Source organism: Hippopotamus amphibius, chromosome 1, assembly GCF_030028045.1.
Source record: "Hippopotamus amphibius kiboko isolate mHipAmp2 chromosome 1, mHipAmp2.hap2, whole genome shotgun sequence".
In the NCBI taxonomy this organism is placed as follows: Eukaryota; Metazoa; Chordata; class Mammalia; order Artiodactyla; family Hippopotamidae; genus Hippopotamus; species Hippopotamus amphibius.
Window position 1 is genome coordinate 201,901,107 of NC_080186.1, and position 17,122 is coordinate 201,918,228.

At 51.1% G+C, this 17,122-nt stretch overlaps 1 long non-coding RNA gene across 1 annotated transcript; it reads left to right on the forward strand.

The window, feature by feature from the left end:
• The first annotated feature begins 3,323 nt into the window (after nt 1–3,323).
• Nucleotides 3,324–16,312, forward strand: LOC130855565 (uncharacterized). Its single transcript, XR_009054345.1, has 3 exons — nt 3,324–4,171; nt 14,829–14,936; nt 16,273–16,312. It is a non-coding gene; the product is annotated as an uncharacterized LOC130855565 (long non-coding RNA).
• Nucleotides 16,313–17,122: the final 810 nt, after the last annotated feature.

Sequence of the window (17,122 nt, forward strand, 5' to 3'; positions counted from 1 at the left end):
GCTGCCTCCGCCGCCGCCGCCGCCGCCGCCGCTACTGCCTCGGCCGCCCCGCTGCTGCTGCGCGCCCGCCCGCCCTGCTGGCGTTTTGTTGTGGTTCCTGCTGTTTTCTTTCTCTCTTTTTGCAGCCCCCCCAGGCTCTCAGGCTCCCCCCCCAACACCCCTGCTCCCCTCGCCCGCTCCCCCCGCGCTCCGATCCTGGGGGGGCCACGCTCTCCTTCCCCCCCTCCCCACCCCCCCCCAGCGAGCAAGCTCCCTTCTCTCGCTTTTTTCTTCTTCCCCAAGTTGCAAAATCAGAAATGGCACAGGCGGCAGCCGGGAGCGGCGCGGGGCGCAGCGCCGGGGGCGGCGGGCATGGGCCACGGCGCGCGCACACACTCACCCTCCGCCTTGCCCGCACCCCCGCGCACACACACACACTCGCACACACACTCGCTCACCCGCGCCGGGCGCCCGCCCGCCCGCCCGCCGGCCGCTCGGGCTACGCGCTGCGCGCCGGCGGAGCAGACATAGAGGAAGCCGGCGAGGGCGGCGGCGGCGGCGGAGGAGGAGGTCGCGGCTGCAGGCGCCTCTGGAGCTGCTGCCTCAGCTGCAGCGGCGAGCGCCGCTGGAGGAGCCGGGGCCCGGGCCGGAGTCCGAGCTGGAGTCGGGGCCGCAGCCGGAGCGCAAGCCGGGGTCGGGGCCGCCGGCGCCGCCGCCGCTGTCCCGGCGAGAGCCCTCGCTGGGCTCGGGATTGAGGGGAGCGCGGTGAGCCGAGCAGGGCGCGGGGCGAGGCTGCCGGCGGCGATCAGGGCGCGCTGGTGTCGGGGGGCCAGGTCCAGGGCCGGACGCAGCCAGCCATTCAGGAAGGCAGCGCCGGAGAGCGGGAGGCAGCCAGCGAGGAGGATCACACACTTTGCTCTTTTTGTTGTGCCGGTGGCGCCCGGCTCTCGCTGCCTTCTTCTTTCGGGAGGTGATGGAGGGGGAGAAAAACACGAGATAATTCACGCCGGCGACGAATTCACAGCGAAACAGAAAAAATAAAAATCAGAAGAAAAAGAATTGCAAAAAAAAAAAAAAAAAGAAAAGAAAAGAAAAAGAAAAAAAAAAAAGCGAGAGAGACATCCAAAGTAGGTCGAATAAATAATCCTCTTCTTTTCCTCTTTCTTGCTCCTTCTTCTGCTTCTTCTGCTATAACACACAGAGCTAGTTAAAAAAACCCTGGAGATCGCCCAAAAATGTTCTTTTTTTAGTATTTTAAATAAGTGCTCTTCAGCCGGGAACCAACACCCTCCCTCCAAAAAAAAATCATATATGTATAAAATAACGATAAGAAGAATACGAAGGGGGTGCCTCCTCCTCCTCTTTTTTTTTTTTTTTTTTTAAAGTTTAGCCCTCACTCTTCTGCAGGAATGGAGTAAAAGAGACAAGGAGGAGGGAGAAAAAGAGAAAGAAGAAGAATACGGGGGAAGAACTATTAGAATATGTAAGAAAAGAGAAAGGGGCGAGAGGAGAGAGGGGGAGAGAAGAGAGAAAGAGAGAGATGGAAAGAGGCGGAGGGGAGAGAGAGAGAGAGAAAGAGAGAGAGACCCCAAAATTGAATGCGTTTAAACGGGAGGACTCGCAGAGCAGTGTTTCCGAAAGGGGGATCTGCGCGAATGTCTGTATATAGTGAACTTTGACACTACTATTGAAACTGACACGTTTCTATGGAGATCGCTGCCTTATATGGAGCTCGTGTCAAGGAGCCAAGAGAAGGGCTGCTGGCAACTGATAATCAAAGGCGACTGACTGGTCAGAGCCCTGAATCGGGGGGAGAGAAAATGGGAGGCTAAGGTTAGCCAAGCCTCCCGCACGCCATTGGTTGGAGAGCCCCTCCCCCCTCCTCTTTTTCTTTCTTTCTTTTTTTTTTTTCCCCTCCCTCTTAGCTACCTACTGACGGGGATCGCTAGGGGAGGAGGAAAGAAAGTGAGGGAGGGGGTGTGCTTCTGACAAGCGCAATTTACATTGAGATCGCCCTGCGCTGCTATTTACTCTGAGACCTGATTAGTATGGGTCGTCTATGGTCACACACACACACACACACGCACACGAACACCAGAGGGGGAAGGGATGGTGAGAGGAAGAATGCTTTGCAACGGGTAAAAAGAGAATTTGAAAGACTATTTTGTTTTCTTCAGGAAAGTTTTAAAAATTATGTTTTATGAGCGTGAAGTGTCATTGAAAATATTAAGAAAAATTTAAATGGGAATTAAACTCTCACCGTTTTAATGATTCGTGAAATATTCTGGGTTTGTATTGTTTTCTTCTTTCACACATAAGCACAACGCAAGAGTGCATTCTGCTCATTTTATATTCCTTTAAGAAACAAAGTAGGAACTCCCTGTTTTTTGGTCCAACGTATATTTTGGTTTTAAACTTAAAGGTTTAATTATGACAAAACGCACTCCTGGAATTCGCAGCTATTGCCACAAAATCAATTCGAACCAACGGTTCCTCCTCATCCCAAAGATGATTTTTAAAATAAACTTTCCAATCAATCCTATTTTTCCTTCTCTCTTTCTTTCTTTTCTCTTCCTTTCCCTTTTTGGTATCCTCAGGCTGTTTCAAGCTCTAAAGAACGCTCCAATAATTATTAATAAAACAGTAGTAAGTTCTCATATTGGTGGTGGGGGGGTGGTTAGTGCGACCAAGTCTGAGTCCCAGGAAAAGAGGAAAGGGGTGAGCAAGAAGGGAAGGAGATGGGAGATGGGGAGAGGAGGGGGGAGGGGAGGAAGAAGGGGGGAGGGGAGGAAGAAGGCAGGAGGGAGAGGGAGAGAGAGGGAGGGGGAGAGAGGGAGAGAGAGAGGGAGGGGAGAGAGAGAGAGAGAAAGGGGGGCGGGGGGGAGAGAGAGAGAGAGAGAGAGAGAGAGAGAGAGAGAGAGAGAGAGAGAGGAGACCCTGATTCCCAAAGGCGATTGGTCGCCGGAGGAGAGGCGGGCGGGAGGAGCGGGTCCCGCCGCGAGGCCTGCAGGAATCGCTGGCTCTGGCTGCCACCTAGCGGACGGGAGCCGCGTCCCGGAGGCGCACAGTCGGGTCCCTCCTCCTCTCCCGGCAGGCAGCCTGTGCCTTTTCTCCAAACGAAGACAGCACTTTGAAAATTCTTTCAATGGATTTTTTTTTTCCTTGAAAGATTGTACTGGGAGAAAATGATACTTCTATTAGTTACATATTCTCCAATCGCACACTCGCACCCCCCTCGTTTTGAGATCGCTCCCCTAGGCAGGCTCCGGCGGGCGCGGCGCGGCGCGGAGTGACAAAGCCGCCGCCGCCGCCGCCCGGGGTGGGAGCTGTGCGGGTCCGCCCGCCCCTCGACTCGGGAGAGCGTAAAAGTTTGTCTCAGCTCCAGCATCCCGAGCCTCAACACGCCCTCAGGTAAAGGTGGGAGTACATGGCCACGCTGTATTGGCAGAGGTAGGGTTTGCTTTTTAATACTCGTTCTCACTTTAAATTTCACCAGGGAGGGGTTTGGGAAGCGCTGCGTGTTTGGGGTGCGTTTGGCGCTTCCCGGTCTCTCCAGTCTACAAGGCAGGAGTTGGCGAGCGCTTAGTGACGAGCGACGATTTTAAAAGCAGAATAAAGGCTTTTCCGTGTGTGCCCCACAGCCCCTCCAGCTCGAATAATGAAGAGACTGTCAGTGCACTCTGCAAGCGGCGGCCCATTGTACGCAGCTGGAGAGGAGGCGATGGGGGCCGGCGAGGGCTCCTTGCCCTCGCCCTTCTCTCCTAGTAAACGCGCTCACGTCTCCTGGTCAGTTAAAAGGTGAAACGAACACGATTAAAAAATAAAAAGAAAAAAAAAGAAAAGAAAAAAGAAAGAGGAAAGAGAAAAAGACAAGAGAAAGAAAAAAAAAAAGGAAAGAAGGAAGAAAAAGAAAAAGAACGAGCTTTCTACATATAAATTTTAAATTTTACTCCCCATATAGTACAAAGGCAGGCAGTCGAGGGCTGAGGAAGTAGGCAGAGAGAGGGAGACAGGCAGAAGGGAAGAGAACGTGGAGAGAGACGGAGCGAGTGGAAGAGGAAGCGAGCGCGAGCGCCAGGGAACCAGATGCCCCCTGGACACCTGGCCCTTGGGCCCAGCCGCCCTCGGACACTGGACCGGGAGTCGTGGGCACCAGAAGCGAGACTCGGCCAAGTCCTGCCCCACCAGGCAAGTAATGCAATGATTATCGTTTCTTTTGAACTCGGGGTTGGCAACGCGGATAGGCCGGGAGGCATCCTTTGCTCGCAGGCATCCGGCTTCTGCAGGCCGGGGCCGCAGTCCAGTCAGCCGGGACGGGTCGAGAAGAACTTTCCGCGGGGCCTGCTCCGGAGCTGCCCTGACCGGGCCTCTGTGCCGCGGCGGCGTGGAGGTAGGGATCGCGGCCGCGGCGCCGCCCTGGAGCTGAGGATCGTGCACGCCGAGCGTCAGTCCAAATTCAAAACAGGTCTCTCCCACTCCCATTTTCTAACGCCCCCCACCCCCCCCCCCCCACCGGCGGGAAAATGCTGCGGAGCCTCCAGCCTGGGGGCAGAGGGCCGGGGTGGGGGCGGAGGGTCCACAGGTTTGGTACCCGCGGCCGCCGCCCCCGCCCCGCACCCTCCCGAATCCGGTGCCAAGCCGGAGCCGCGGTGGAGTCGGCTTCGGAGTCCGGCTGGGCTGGCCCTGTAGCCAGCGCCGTGCCTGGCTGCAGCCAGGCCCTGGCGAGCCCTGCTCCTGCCTCCCACCTGCGGACGCCGTTTGTAACGGGATCCCCTAAAGTAACGCGATCGATGGCTGCCTGTTTGATGTGGGTGATAGTGTCAGCAGATTAAAAGGGACACCAAGCCGTTCTCCCCAGCGGAGAACCCGGGGCGGCGGCGACAGCAGCGACAGAGCACCGGATCTGCAGCCCCACAGCCCAGCCAGACTTCTCGCACTACAGCAAGAGGGCTGGAGGCGGGGAGGGGTCACCTCCGCAGGGGTGAGGATGGAGCGGGTGTGTATGAAAGGAAGAGCCTCAATTAAAACCAACGAGAAAGCTTTCCTCCGCGCTGTGGCAGGGGCGCGCGTTTGCGTCAGAGGGCGCGCAGGGCGGGCGCGCGGGGCGGGGGAGCCGACGCCGGGGGCCGCGCCCGAGGGCTGGGTGGGCGCGGGAAGGAGCCAGCCTAGCCCAGTTGGCCTGGGTTCGGCCTAGCAGGCTAGGGGCAAGGCGTGGCAGGAGGACTAGCTGAGGCTCTCCAAGAGCGGTGGGGCCCACTCACCCTCACTGTGGGCTCTTCCTGCCGGCCCCTACCCTGAGCTTCCAAACTTGGAAGAGGCCCCTGGGATCTGGCGTGACCCTGGGTATGGGAAGAAGCAGAGACCTCGAGTGGCCTCAGGAGAAGCTGCCTACTTCTCCGAAAGGGAGGGAGGGAGGGAGGGAGGGAGGGGTGCAGCCCCGGCCTTAGTCCCGGAAAGTGTGTGTGTGGTGGGGGGCGGCTGTTGGTGGTGGTGCCTGGAGCAGTGGGAACGCTCGGTTTTTCAGAGCTGGGGAACAGATCGCGCTCCTTGTAGGGCATATGCGCCAACTTTCTGTCGTGGGAAGGGCAAGAAGAAACCGAGGCTTTTCGAGGAGAGGAGCTTCCCCCCTCCTGGACTCGTCCAGCCCAAGCGGCACTCTAAGCTTAGTTTCTCTTCTGGACCCTGTGTTTCCCGACCGCATTTGCACAGCCGCAGAGCGCCTCCACTTGTGCCCAAAGCCCCACCCCCAGCAAATGGCTTCCGTGGAGGTACTGAGGGGTCAGCTCAGGTCCTGGGGAACTTTGGCTTTCTCTCTGCGAGGCTGTCGTTTGTTACTAGTTCAACTTGGCACACTGGTCCTGAGGCCGGATGAGCCCCACACTTAACCAGGAGATAATGATATCTGTTGTTGCTGGGGAGGGCATCTGCTAGAAAAGTGACCATATTTTGCGGGAGCAGGTAGGTCCTCAAACTGAAAATACACACACGGGTCCAGGCACGCTCAGCTGCAGAAGCAGAAAAGCAGATGGAATTCCCGTCTTTCTTCCACTCATCCTCTTCTCCAGATCTCTCTCCCTCCTTTCTCCAGCAAGCCCTTGTTTCTCGGGCCTCTGAGTCTCAGCGTGTGGACTTGGCTCTCGGACCCAGACCCACTGTGGCCCTTGTCTCAGCACCCTCCTTGAGACTGCCAGCGTGGTGGCCATATATATTCGGCCCTCTCCAAGATCTCTCTCTCCTGGTGAGGCCTGTGTAGAGACAGGAAAAGCCTGGCCAGGGCCTGGACTGCCAGGCCCTCACTTCTAAAGTCTTCCCCTGTCCTCCTGGTCCCCATAGGCCAGTTCAATGCACACAAAGTCTCCAGTGTGGTTCCCCAAGAGACACAAGACGGTACCCCTCTGCTTGGGCTTACAATACCTCTTAAGGATTGCTAGCACCACAGCTCAGCTTTAATCACTTTTTAAAAGCCTTCCACACAATACTTGCTCTCTTCTAGCGGGACAGACAATAAATAGTTGTGACCTGGCGGGAGAAGGAGAGAAGCAGAGATCTGTGGCTGCATATATAGTATGACTTGCATTCCAGGCCCCAGAGTCTGGATCCATGCAGACTTTCTAGCTGATTAACACTCCCCTCCCCACTATCTTTCCTTCCACTAAGGCTGGAATCATTCCTCACTAATCCTGTGACCTCTTTGATATTGGTATTTTGCTTTCCCCAAACTCAACGAATCATTTGTTTTGGCTTTTTGGTAAATCACGCTGAAAAAAAAAAAAACAAAAGATGGCCTTGTAAAAATGTTTTCTAAATCTAGTTCAAGAGCCATGAGACCCTACAAATGACCAGGTATGTGTAGAAAATTTTCTCCTATATCTCTTCCCTATCCCCTAAATCATTAAAAATGGTATTATTCTGTTTTGAGAGACCACAGAACAGAAATAACCCTGTTTTATCAAGCCCATCTAAAGAGATGAACATGCTGCAGTCGTTGGGAGAAAGGTCAGTTTTTCTGCTCTTACTGCAGACCTTTCCCAAAGAGCTTATTTTAAAGGTGCCGAATCAATTAGTCTCCCTTGGTATGAGATTAAGTCTGTGAAAAATGAAGTTGAAGAAGATGTATTTAAAATGGTCTTGCAGAGATTTTTTGAAGAAAAGGGTGAAGAGAGGCACATTAATGCCTGCCTAATGTTTTGTAATTAGTTAAAAATAAAACCCCAAACAAACAAACAAACAAAAGCCACGACTATGTCAGAAACCACCCCTTCCTGCAAGACTGAACTCAGTCTGTATTGTGGCTGCCCAGCTGTAAAAAGTTCTGCCTTTGTCAACATGAAGACAAGGGTGGAAAGGCCAAGTTGGGAGTCGGGCTTCTGCTGGGCTTCTCTCAGCTGCTCTCAGCAGGCTCCTGCACTCACTATCACTCTGGTATGGCCTGGTATGGCCTGGACATTTCTTCTTTGTCACCTTTGGGTCAAAATACCCACAGATAAGTGCTTTACCTTAAAAAGCAGTTTAGTTTTCTATCACAAACTGGCCAGTTAAAGCACGTGTTTTGGAAAAGAGAGATAAGGGAAGCACTTCCCCTTTTTGCTTGGGCCCCCAGTTAGAGGGCCCAGGAGAAGCCACGGGAAAATGGCTGGAGAGCAAGTGCTGACCTTTGGATGCAAATCAAGCCTTTTGTAGGAGGAAAAGTGACAACCATTTCTAGCACACCGGTGAAGCCAGGGTCAAATATTTACTTTTTGTAAAAATCAAGCCTTAGCTATCTAAATGCATTTATGCAAAAATTAGGAACTGGAGACTTTTGTGTTACAAAATATATTTATTTTAAATGTCTGACTTGAATGAAGAATAACTGCATGCCTCTTCTTCCTAAGGAAAATGACTTGGGTTTGGAAGAAGAGTTCAAGTTTTGAAATGAGTTTGAAACTTGTTAAAGTACCCTGGCAATACAATTAACTACACTATATAATACTTTCCCTTAATAGTACCTATCAGAGCACCTATTTCTTTTACTACAGGATTAGTCCATCAGTAGTAGATCTGAGTTGGACACTCACTGATTAAAAGCTGCTGGAATACGTTGAAGTTTTCAATGCCACTTTCTTCACTGCCTATAAAGTAAACTAAACTAGTGGAAAAGTATTGGCTCACAAAGCCAGCAGATCTGTTGGTAACTATGGTTATGCTACAATCCTATTTTACTGATCAGAAGTTTGATGTAAATAAAAACCTAAAATTTCCCTCTAAACTGTCAGTGGAAGACATGTTTATTACAGTGTCCTCCATCAGTAGGAGAGAGAGGCTTTAGGTAAAGTTTAAGTGAAAAAGAATGAACATAGTACACCACTGATACGAACCACATGGAGCAGTAAATAATTATGCCCTCCGTTTTGCTATGTATGTTTTATTTACCCACTTCAGAGGTGGATAATAAACCTAGCCCATGTGTGGGAGGAGTTAATATAGTATTCCAAATGCATGATCTAACAAAACTCGCTGATAGTTCTGTGTTTTATTGTTAACCATTTGCATGAAATCTTCTGAAGCTGAAAAGAAAAAGGAAAGGGCTTTTGTGTTAGTTGATCCTTGGCTATTCTAGGGCTCAGGTTGGTGTGAAAGGGACGAGGAGGTCACTTGAAATCTCCTTTTATCTACTCTTATTTTCTCTCTGGATCAGCAACTTTGAATAGACATCATCTAATCGCCCTTAGTGGAAAGATACTATGGGAGCAATGAAAATGCCTTTACTCCAGAAGTGAATACATGTGTGTGGACAGCTAGCTGAGCTTGCATAGGACTACATCTCTGCACACATGTGCTTATAGATTTTTCAGGGTATATGGATGTTTATGTAAATGTGTCCCATACATTCTGGGTTGGGGGTTGGATTGGGTGGGTTATTCTGCCCTTACACATAAGTATGCACACACACTCACATTAGGATTCTCTACTAAGTCCAGGTGATACTTTCAGCTGACTCTTTTTTCACCTTTTTCTTGCCCTCACTCTCTGCGATGTCATATTTAAGTCCCGAAAGAAAGCAAATAATTGCCTTTTAGTGAAGACATCTTATTTCCTTTCCATTTTCAACTGGAAGCCACACTGACAGGAGAATTTCTGTTTAGAGGGTAGAGATTGTATGACAGGTGGGAGGTCATGGGGTAAGATGAGACCATTACTTTCGATTTCTCCCCAATATTTTTTCTTTTTGTTTTATTCTTGGAATTAAATTGGTTAAAACACAATAAATAAGTGGAAAACAAGAGCCTGACATTAGACAGTTTAAAAGTTTTTTTTCTTTTTTTCTTTTTTGGCTATAGATACATATCCCAAATCTTTGAAGCTGAGTGATTATAATTTGTCTTGAAATGAGACTTGTTTTAGTAAGTCTCACATACTGACTACAATACCATTTAAATTGTCTTCCTTAGCCATTGTTACATGTACTTCATGAAGGAGAAACGGCCCTCAGGTTGTTAGGTATGAATGGCTATCCAGAAAAAGACATTTGATTTCTAGGACTGAAGATGCTGGACTTTACTTCCTAAGAAGCCCGTTCTGGCCCCAGCCACCCACCCCCACCCCCAATCCCATGTTCTTCTAAGTAAAATTCGCATTGCTCCCAGAGCCTGGGACACTTCGTTGTAAATTCCTTTAAGGGAATACTCGGTTACCAGGGCTACAAGTTCTCATCTCAACCTGCCAGCCTCCCTGCCCCCTGCTCCAGCTTGCAGAGACCCTTGGCTGTCGGGGCTGGGACCTTGGGCCCCCTTGCCTCATACCCTCAGCCTACCAGAGATCGCAGTTCCAAAGTTCGAGGTTGGGTGGGAGAGGATTAATCCCTCTTTAACTCCTCTTCTTCCCGCTCTCAATTCTGAACCCCAACGGACCCGTTTCCCGGGGTTTCCTGGGGAATAGGAGGGTAGAAGCTGCCCTGTCCAATAAAGATTAAATTAAGTAGAAGAATCCCAGCCGCTGGATATTTGGAAGCTCCGGTGGGGCGTCAAACCGACGTTTAACACATTTTTTCCACTCACTGTGCACAAATCTTGGACCTGTTGGGCTTTAGAAAGGAAAGAAAAGATAAGGAAAGAAGGAAGGAAAAAAGAAAAGTGAAAAGAAAAAGCCAAGGAAGAAATTCACAGAAAACCCCCAATTTCAAGGGGACTTTGCCCTCAGAGAGGCTGAAGGCAGAAGCAGGGCTTCCTGACCTTTCTAGTCTTTTCTTTCCCCAACCACTCTGAGAATTGGAGGATCCCTCTCCCCGCTGAGGGCTTGGATTTTGCTATTTTGGCGGGTCTGAGTCTACTTTTATCCCTAGGGACAGTTTGGTTCCCAGGGTCACAACTGGGTGTGCAGCAGGAAAGGTGCACTCAGAATCCAGTCGCCTCCTCTATGCTGATTTTTTTTTTAACACTAAGCTTTTGGTAGCACAAACTGAGAACTGAGCAGTTTCTTTCAGTTACTGCCCAGCAGGAGAAACAATGGCTTTCTCTGTCGGCAGCGCTTAGCGCGCTGGACACTGACCTTGAAGCTGAGGCCGGGCCAGTTGCCCCCTCCCCTGGGAACCATTCAAGCCCCAAAACATCAGCATCTCACTTCCACCTGCTCCTCTAGTCCCAAGGCACAGTCTATTGGGGGCAAAAGGCAAGTCCCTTCGTGGCAATGGTTCCTCCGTGCAAATACAACACTGAATAAATTAACCTCAAACCAGCTAGTCGGGGTGTAGTAGTTTAGCAGGACTAATTGCAGACAATGGAGCTGAAATGACTTTTCCAATTAGCTGCTGGTTGGAGTTTAGTTGGAGGAACTGTCAGCTCCAACGATGGGTAATTGCTTTATTGCTCACAAAACTATCATCTATTTAGAACATATGTGCTAATTACTCTGGATGGGCGTCGAAAAAAGAGACCATAAATCTAATAGCACTTAAAAAAGTCTATGGTGCTTGTAAGCAACCCCAGTCCCTTGCACTTATTTCTCCTGCCCAGGTTGGCGTGATGGATGGCTATCTTTCAGAAAGGCTAAGGTTTGGACTGGAGGCACCGACGGGATGCTCTGGTCAAATCGCGTGCCGAGAGAGAGAGGCAGCGCCTGCTGTGCAGAGGCGATAAATCACTGTCATCAAAACCAGTCCCCTCTTTAGCCGCGCACTTGTTTTTTTTTATTTTCGCAGAAGATTACTTTAGAAATCTTTTAATTGGATTATGCTGGGAAATTAATCTCTTTTAGCCTTGGCTAAATATATTGTGGCCACTATCGGGAGGAAAGTCCTGTAACTGCAGCGAGGGCCACGTCCCCTTGTCCCCTCCTTCCCTCAGCCCTCCAGGATCTCCCAGTTGCGTGCGACAGCCGAGCTCCAAGTCCTCAGGAGTGACTGGGGGTGAGAAAGAGTGAAAAGATACATTTGGGTGGAAGGCCACGTCGGTCCCTAGTGAATCTCCTTTGTCCTACACGCCACGTTTCGGTCCAGGATTCCCTAGCTACACATGCAGCATCTCCATAGCACCACGCCTTCCTCCGCAAGGGGTCTTGGGGGCCTGCTACCAGGGAGGAGGGAGGCTGGAGTGGAGGGAAGAGGAAGTGGGGTGCGTCGGCGGAGGGGCTGCCAGACAAAGTCACTACTTCGCCCTCTCTCCACACCTCCGCCGCCCCTCTTCTGGGTCTCCGGCGGGGAGCTGGGACTTTGCTATCACTCTCCACTCTACTTTTCTGCGTAAAGACGCACGGCTCGCTCTTGGCGTTTTCCCTGGTATAACTCTGGAGACACTTCCCCTTGACGTGCACAGTGGTTGAGGTCCGAGAGCTAGGGCCCTCCCGGTTCCCCCGGGTCCTAGAGCGCCGGCGCAATGTCGGGCGGAGACCTTCCTTCCAGCCCCGCGGCCCAGAGTCCTTAGCCTGGTCCAGCGCAGCTCGGGCGCCTGCGGAAGCTGCGGGTCCGGAGCCGCCAGCCGCTTATCTCAGCGGGAGATGACAACATCTGCCCGAAACGGGATACCTACTTTTGCAGCTCAATTTAGCTCGTAATAGCAGCCCTCTGAGGTGTGGTTAATTGATGGGGATAAAGGCGTAATGACTTGACGGGGAGATGCCAATGATCCTTTAATATACTTTTAAAAGAAACAACAACCACCCCAAACACCGGCGAGTCACTGCTCGGTGGGAGGATAAGACCGGGATCTGGGGGCAGGAAGAGCCACGCCAGTGCTGTTTGTATCTAGAGGCTTCAGTGAGGGGTGAGCCCTGGCTCTCAGGGCTGGGGCACCCGGGAACCACCAGGGCGCGCAGCTCAGGCTGGCAGGAGGTTGTCGCGTGGCCGCGGAGAGCCGAGCGGGGCGAGGACCCGGCAAGCTCGGGATGACAGGTGACCGGACCGAATGGCGAGGAGGAAGCTTGAACCACGGAGGACGCCACCTCTCCCCGGGCTCGGCCACTGTCTCAGCCCTTACCCTGCGCTGGCTGGAGCCCCACGAGACAGGCACCTTGGTCCGCCCTCCCTCCCTGGCTAGAGCTACCCCTCATCTAGCGAGAGCGAAATGGTCAAGTGGCTGTGCCAGGCGGACACTCGCGGGATTCCGATATCTGGACGACCTCTGACGGATCTCAGCGCCAGCAGAGAGAGGCATGCGCCGCTGTGTGTGTGTGTGTGTGTGTGTGTGTGTGTGTGTGTGTGTGTGTAGATCTCCCCGAAACACAGAGTCACAGCGCAGCAGCCCCAGCACGTGGCCGTATTTCTGCGGGATCTGCCCAGAGACCAGTGATCTGCGTTCTGGGGTTTACCCGCGCGCAGCTGGGTCCCGCCGCGGGTCCAGCCGCCCTTGGCGCACCACCCACCCAGACTTCTGCCAGCCATTCTCTGCTCAGCGCCTTCCCTTTCCCTCACCTGATCTCCCTTTGCTCAGTTCTAGTGTAGTCTCCAGAGGGTCAGAGGAGTGTGTCACACTTCGCAAGCTCCCAACTTAGAGTCACACAAACACGAAAATGAAAAAAAAAAAAAAAAAAAAAATCAGATCGCCTTTTCTACTTGCAAAGGGGAACCCTCTCCAGGTGCGGGCGGGTGGTGTTCCTAACAGGTTTTGCGAGTATCCTATTTCACACGTAGGAGAGGGATAACCTTGACGCTTCAGGTTTGAGCTCCCTCTGGAAGCGGAAGGAGAAATGACTCCAATCAGCATACATATTTGATTGTATTGAGAGATCGCAGGTGTTTCGGCTGCTGCTATTGTCTGCCTTCCTCCCCGAGCCCACATAACAGGGATGAGAGAATCCCAAGAAAGTTAATTTCTCCAAACCCTCTTGCGGAGAAAGCGTGCGTTGTCACAGGGCGAAGCGGGTAAACGATTTGAAGAAGAGCAATTGTGTCCCAACTCGCAGAGTGTGGCTGTCTCGGGGTGGTTCTGTCCTTCCACCGTCACTGTCTAATCTCATCTAGTGTGGTTCTGCCCTCTGTGATGTCTAGGAATTGGAGACTCACGGGCGCTTAACCGTCGAGCCTCCCGACCCCGTTCGCAGCCGCAGCCACAGGAGACTCCAAGGCCGCGGTCTGGCCTCGAGCGCCTGAGTCAGGGATAGGGCCCCAGGTCCAGGTCCATATCCTGGTGGGCGACTATCGCTCAGGAGTTCCCTGCCCGGGATGAACTACGTGACCTGGCGGCGGTCCGCGAGGCTCTCCCGAAAGCCTGTCGCCTTCGGGCCGCCGGGGCCCTAATGTGACTGTGGCGGCCACTCCTCCGCCGATGCCCGCGGATCAGGGTGGCCCTCGGCTTTGCGGAACCGGAGGGCGGCCGGGAGGTACCTGCCCGAAGCCCGCGCCTTCCCTACTGCCGTCAAGGGCCCTTACTCCCCTGTCTCCTCTCATGCCTCACCCCACAGGGCGCTCCCTTGAGAACGAACTCTGCGCTGCGCGCACCCGCTTTCCCTGTAGGGGCCCTGGGGCCCCTCCCACGCCTTCCCTTGGGCGCGGGAACTGGGGCCCGCAGCGCCGCGGGGGGGAGCCGCTCCCGGAAGCGAGGCCCACATCCGGGCGTGAAGCCTCGCTCGCGGCGTTGGCGGCCGGGCGCTCGACGCGAGCCGGAGGCCCCGCGCGGCCGAGCGGTCCGGGCCGCGGGTAGGCGCGTCGGGCCGTCCTCGGAGCGCCGGAGCGGCGGTTTCGCCGGCGCTGAAAGCCCGCACCCCGCGAGCCGGCCGGAGTGACAGAGGCCCGGGCCCGCGCGGGGGAAGAGATCCAAGAAGGAAGGCAGGCCCGACCGGGGGGTGGCGCACGCTCCCCAAACCCCGGCCCTGAGCCCTCGGTCGACGCTGGCGCTGTGTGACCCCTCGGGTCAGCGCTGCAAACCTCTTCGGAGTGGACCCGGAGGGAGTAAGCCGGCCTCCACCCAACTTTGTAAGGTTCCGAGACCCACCGTCGAGCGGGACGGCTTGTGCGAGGCTAACTCACTACGCTTCTGTCTTATCTTTGCCCGGAGCGCTCTGAGCCTGGCGTCTCGGGGGCTGCCCAAGTTTGACCCTCCTCGGGCAGCTGGTCCTCCACAGGTGTTGGGTTGAGATGGGGTAGGGAGCACGGCCTGAGGCAAGGCTGGGAAACCTCCAACCCTATTTTCTAGTTTGAGGAGATCGATTTTCAGAAGTTGGAAAGTCAGTGGGAGTTAAGTTTGTGGCCTTCGGCGGCTTTGAAAACATCCGTGTACAAGTCAGAAACAGCACAGAGAAACTGCTGTGTAGTTAATAAAATTTTTTTTGGAAGACAGTATCTGGAGAGTTTTCCCAGGGATCGTTTTATAATCTCTCAATTTACAAAGTTGCTATGTATCTCGCCACTGGTACACTGAATAGTATCTACCTTCAGACAGGGATTGAGAAACGGAAATACCACCACCCTCGAGCCAAACTTGTGAGGACTGATTGCACAGGAACTGATGCTCCAGATGTTGCACTAGAGGCGCTGCAAGTGTGAGCAGGTAATGTGGAGAAGAGTGACATTGTTAACAGAAAGCATCTAATTAACAATGACTTCATTTGATTGGAAGGATGAGAAAGCCTTTTAAAATCAATCCAGATTCACTGGCCTAAACTCAGCCAATTTATGAATATGGAGCCTGACTGGGGTCTGCTTTCTTTCAAAGATGTCATCTTAGGGGTAATAGCATAGGTGAAGTCATTTGGTTACACTGTGGAAACTTTTATAGTGCCTTCCTTGGGAATTTAATTCAGTGCTTCTTCATTTTATTAGGAACAGACTGACTCCATCAACTGTACTCTCCCTGTTTAGAGGCAGGACTGCTTGAAGCAATTAGGTTCACCAATTAGCATAGTTTTACTGACCCCAGCAGCAGCACTGCTCCTTAGATTATCCATTTCTTCAAAGTCAGGGAAAGCTGGAGCACAACATGCTTCCCAGGTGTCCACGTTGGGGAAATAAGCCCACAGGCAGGGTAGCACAGCAGTGCAAAAAGCTTTCTAATATTCCCCAAGTGTTTGTTTCAGCAACGTCAGTGGATTTTTCTCCCCTTCTCTGATTCTGGATCCTATAATACCTCTATCTTTTGACATGCCCTGTAAAGCCTGTCTCCTTTGGTTGTATTTTGGCAGAATTGCTTTTGAGAAAGTGAATTGCCTCCTTTCTTTTCTGTGTGCCTGCATGCTAATGACGCTCTGGACAATGTTAGGGTCCGGAGAGAGGAAAATGCTGAAGAGCTACTTTAAAACCTGAGGTGAGAAGGTAAGGGTTCAGGTTTTTTGGGGATGTGTGCACATGAACACATCTCAAAACCTTTCAGGAGAGGCCAGAGGGTGGATGTGGAATATGTCATTGCTTTCCCTAATATTGAAGGTTTACCTGAAAGATTTTGTTGCAGTCTCTTCATTGTGACCTCAACTAGTTGGTGGCCAGCATCTTTAGTAAATGTCTGGAGCCCAAAGCAATCTGAGAGAAAATGGGCTTTGGTCTTGCCACTGTCAAGGTTATTGAAGGGAATACATTTACATAGCTATTGCCTCTCTCTCTCTCTCTTTCTCCCCCCCCTTCCCCCACCCACCCCCTTCTCTAAAATATATATTCCTCTGTTAGATTTCACTAGATTAAATTGCTGACAGTTCATCAGTAGCAGCAACAATGTAATACCCCTAACCTTATTAAATCAATAAATACTAGATCCATGCACTGAATTAAAAATGCATCAGCAGGTCCAGGAATTGCAGTCATGGCCATGGACCTCAGAATCGAAGATGCCACTCAAAAATTGACTAGTTAGCATTTATTTAACCTTTTGTTTTCTGTTTTGGATCTGTGTTTAGGTATTCTGGGTTTTAACATTTCAGGAATCATCGTGACAGGTTTGTTTCTGTTTATTTCTTGAAAATTCTTTCCTTTCACTAACTTATCACATTTAACTGTGAAAAAGATGCATGCGTTTAACAGTAGTAATACACTATGACTTTATGGTTCTTGTCATTAGTTTTCATCTAGGGAGTATACTTTCATTCAGAATACATTACTCTAGGAAGATATACTCAGGTGCATAAATTTCTACATAAGAACAAATAAATTTAGATGCATATGTTTTTGTATATAAATAAAAAATATACTTAGTGTAAATGTATTGCTGTACATTGATAAGTTTATTTTTAAAAAGAAACCACATTTAAATTTATCTTTCCTTGTCTATTATAAGCCAGAGAGCTACTTATCATGATAAAACAAGTTATTTATTTATACTCTGGTTGGCTTGTTGGAGTTTATACTACAAGAGATGTAGTTAAAGTTTTCATGTCTTTAAACTTAACACAGTGCTAGTACTTAGGAAGCTATACATATCTTATATCTCAAATGTGGTTTACCAGGAATTGGCAGTTGTTGTAGATTAGTAGGTAAATTTACAGTTAGTCCCTACTGAAAACAGAGAATGTGTTTAACACCTAGAAATTTAATGGAAAAAGTAATATTACTCTAGCTAGATATTTGTTCATACTGATTAATGATGCTAATTATTTTAAAGCACTCATCCCCTGTTGATGTCAACCAGCATATATGGTACTGAATTCTGAAGATATAGTCATCAGGCCTTGGGTTCACCACACTGTGAAAGAAAAAAATCTTTATTTGATGAAATAGGCAATCAACTGAAATCTATCCTCTTTAAATAAA